Source organism: Brassica oleracea, chromosome C3 (genome assembly GCF_000695525.1).
Source record: "Brassica oleracea var. oleracea cultivar TO1000 chromosome C3, BOL, whole genome shotgun sequence".
Classification (NCBI taxonomy): Eukaryota; Viridiplantae; Streptophyta; class Magnoliopsida; order Brassicales; family Brassicaceae; genus Brassica; species Brassica oleracea.
Window position 1 is genome coordinate 21,459,084 of NC_027750.1, and position 4,535 is coordinate 21,463,618.

A 4,535-nucleotide genomic window follows, 5' to 3' on the forward strand; every position below is an offset into this window, starting at 1 on the left:
AAAGTTCGTCGGAATAAACCGAGGAACCACGTTCGTCGGAATTGTAGTTTTCCGATGAACTCTGGTCTCGTGTAGCCGCATCGTAATATCGTCGGAAGTTCGTCAGAATGACGTTTCTCGGTATTCGTCAGAAAGTCGTCGGAATTTCTGACGAAATTCCGACGAATTTTTTTTTTCCGACGAAACGATACCGACGGACGGGTTCGTCGGAAATTCGTCGGAATAGACCGATTCCGACGAATTTACGACGATTTCGGCCATCAGAATCCCCCTGTTTTCTTGTAGTGACAAGACTTGATAGCATGCTAAAGACACACACACCTGAGCCATTGCAAACTCTGTGAAGTGTAAGTCCATACATAGTTGTCTTTCTCCTGTGAGTTGTTGTTATCGAGGTGACCCAACCGGAAACGAACATAATCCGAAGAGTATATCGGCGAACCAGGCTGAAAATAAGCTACAGATAACAACAATAAGAGCACACCCGGGGTTTCACAAAGTATTTTTTTATTATATTTTTTTTCTGTTTGATTTTTATTTTTTATTTTTTTAAAAAAAAAAATTAGTCGGACCAATCGCAGACCGTCACGTGCCGTGGGGTCCGCGCTACAGTAGTGAACCGGGTGAACCCGGTTCACTGAAAAAAGGTGGAAAGAGACAAATTCATCACTATTTATTATTTTAATATTTTTTTTTTTTGGAATCCGTGTGAACCTCCATAAATTCAGGGGGTGCTCTGATGGGGGAACACTGTTAAAAACAAGGCTAGAAACTCATTAAAAACAAGGAGGATAGCATTGTAGTCGTCACCTTGGAAAGGGTGAATGCTGAACTCAGTAACGACACACAGATCACCCTTCAGCATGTAAAGAAGCGTTTCGGGCACTGAAGAGAGACGAAGGGTTCAATCGAGGATGAATATGACCGCATAAACAAATGAAAAGTTTTTACCTTTGTTCTTATCGATAAGAGCGACGGTGACCCGAGAGAGACGTTTCGAAAAAGACGACGGTTTTTTGTTCATGTCAACGCCGAGCCGCAGACATCATTAACCGCAAGGTTAGTTCTAGGCATGGGCATTCGGGTCCTCGGGTCGGTCCTCTGATCGGATTCGGGTCGGTCTTGTCGAGTCCGGATCTTTCGGGTCTTGGAAATTTAGATTCATATAGATATTTATAATTTTCAGGTCGGCTCCGGATCGAGTCTTGTCGGGTCCGGATAGGGTCCATACCTACAAAAATTTGAAATACCTGAATTGGACCTAAAAACTCGAAAAATACCCGAAAAACTCATAAATACCCGAACCTAACCCGAAGAACTGCAAAAATACCTGAAAATTTACCAAAAATCAGATCTCAAAATCCAAAAGATACCTGAAATTTTACCCGAATACCCTAATTATATTTTTTGAAAATCTAAAATTTTACCTAAAACCTCATATTATACTCGAAAATCTAGACCGGAAACTCAAAAAAATATTTGAAATATCAAAAATATACCCAATCACCCAAATATACATAATACATACTCCATCTGTTTTATATTGTAAGTAGTTTTAGCAAAAAAAATATTTGTTTCGCAATATAAGTAGTTATCATATTTCAATGCATATTTTCTCTTTGTTGGATATTGTGTAACCAATCAAATAATGCTAACTTTTTTATAATAGGTTGAATTTATTAATTAAATACTATTTTTTACAAAAGCAACAATTTCTTAATATTAGTGCTTTTAATTAAAACTACTTACAATACGGAAGAGAGGGAGTACAATAAGTTTTGGGTACTTATCGGGTCTCGGATAGGACCCATACCCGACCCAAGCCCCGCATGTCCAAAAAAAAGATCCAACAGATACTTTAGCATGGACCCGGACCCAGATCCGAACCCAAATCTGTATTTTCGGGTCGATTTCGGTTTGGATCCGGATAAAATGCTCATGCTTAGTTAGTTCTGTCATTTTGACCGCTTATTTAGTTTCTTTTAATGAAAAACATAATATAATCTTACATTTTCTTAATTGAAATATCCTCACCAAATCTTTTTATTACAAATGATCAAAATAAATTTTATTAAAGAACGAAAAAAGATTAAACTCTTGTTCAAAAACGCGTCCGCCTGGACGATTCGGCGGCCTAGTAAACGTTCGACGGTGGATGAATGTGGCGATTCATGATGATTCAGTTGTATTATACAGAATTATGTTCTAAATCTGATGTTTATACGTAGATCTATTATCTTTACGATATAAAAACAAAGAAAAATGGTGAGAAACTAAAAAAAAAAACTTGAAAAGCTATATATGTGTTTCAGAACTCGACCAAACACTTTAAAGAAAAAAATGTAAAATCTTAATTTTCAAAGTCACTATAGAAAAATATAAAATATATAAAAATCTGATTTCTAAGCTTCTGCTACGAAGTGAGAAAACAGAGACCATTAAACCAAGCCTTACTTAACGTTACACTCAACATATTTAATATATATATACTAGATCTCGATCCGCGCAACCGCATGAATTTTTGTTTACATTTATTTTTGTATAAACATTTTGTTTTCAATTCTAGATTGATATATGTTATAATATATATGTTTCTATCAATTTTTAAAACATAATAAGTTTACGGTATATTTTTTTTCTATTGAATAAATTGTTTCAAACTTTCACATGTATTTGTATCTTCTTCTATATATATATATTTTTTTCGGATTATTATTTCATTATTAAAATCGTAAATATATATATATATAAAGATTAGTAAAATATTATTTTATTGTCATATTCAAAGATATTGTAACATTTCACAAATTTAAATTTTTTTAAGAAATTAAACTTTTTAGTTCATAGATTTATATTATCGAGTAAATAATTAACTATTTAGTTTTTTGTTTAATTTTTTTAAATAAACTATATAGTTTTAAATTTGTTTTTATTGGTTTAAGGTAGTAAAGATTAATCATTGTTAGATAATATGATTTTTGTTATTTTTAAAAAAATCTTTATAATTTTAAAAGTTAACATCGACAAATATTTAAATAATTAACATATGGAGGTATAATATTGCAATATTAAATTATATATATTTAATTTATACTATCTATAAATCCAATGAATCATCTATTGTTTAAATCTAATTATTGATAGTCCAATAAAAATTTCTGATTGGCCCAAAATTTAAATGATAAGATTAGAGATTAAATGTAACATAACTTTCTAAGAATAGTTCTACTAGGTCTATTTTTAAAAAAATCACATATGAATTAAGGTTGTAACTTCTATTTTAATATATAAGATAAATATCAATATAGATTTTTCTTTCACCTTGTGGAAATAGAAAATCATAGAAGAAAAGATATCATGAGAGATTTATGGTAGATTTAGGAGGTGTTATCAAATTAATATGTTCAATGAAATTTAATGGAATTCAAATTCAAAATGAAATTCACTGTTATTGGATTGAGATTTGTTAGATGGAATATGAATTCTATCAAAATCAGCTGGTATTCAATTTTTTCTAGACTTTGTCAGAATTTACTTTTAATGGAATTTGATGTACTTCTATATGAAAAATTAGACTAAACAAATTCCTACGTTTTTTGCTAGGATTTTGGATTTCTTCAAATATGTCTTCTCTCTTTTCACGGGACCCATAGAAATATAAGGTTGATTGAGATGGTAGTCTCTAGACTTTTAAAAATATATATATATTCTTGGTGTTTTTTTTTGTAAGCAATGTTGTTGGTGTTTTGCGGTTGATCTTCTTCTTTCCATTAATTTTATTTTCTTGTTTCTGGGTCTGATCGAGGTTGCTATTGTTTTTAGATGTCAAACAAATGATTATGGATATGATAATTGATATGCTCCATGGTTAATTGGGTTTAATTGGGTTAATTGAAGCGGGGTGTCTCTTGAATTTTTTGTTAATGTATCTGTCTGTGGTGTCTGCGTTTCGCAACACCAATGCATGTTATTGGAAACCATGAAAGTCCTCCACCTTCGTCTGAATGTTAACCGTTTAGTAACGTAAATTATAATTATTATTTTTTTAAACTCAGTAGTTTTTTAAGCAAAAAAAATTCATAGCAGTTATTAAATTCCACGACTAAATCCACATGTATTGTAGTGGAATCATCAAATTCCATTGAAATACGCTCAAACTTTAATTATAACTACGTCTCGATCCGTGCGAATTTTTGTTTTTATTTATTTTTATATAAATATTTTGTTTTTAATTCTAAATTGATATATATTATAATATATATGTGTCTATCAATTTTTAAACATAATAAGTTTACGGTATATTTTTTTATTGAACATATTGTTTCAAACTTTCACATGTATTTGTATCTTTTTCTATATATATATATTTTTGGATTATTATTTCATTATTAAAATCGTAACTATATATATAAAGATTAGTAAAATATTGTTTTATTGTCATATTCAAAGATATTGTAACATTTCACAAATTTAGAAAGTTTTTAAAAATTAAACTTTTCGCTTCATAGATTTATATTATCGAGTAAATAATTAAA

The 4,535-nt window shown here is 30.4% G+C and overlaps 1 pseudogene; it reads right to left on the minus strand.

Annotated features, from left to right (window-relative positions):
• The window catches only part of LOC106330098, a 7,176-nt pseudogene extending 6,287 nt beyond the window's left edge, over positions 1–889 (minus strand).
• Positions 890–4,535: the final 3,646 nt, after the last annotated feature.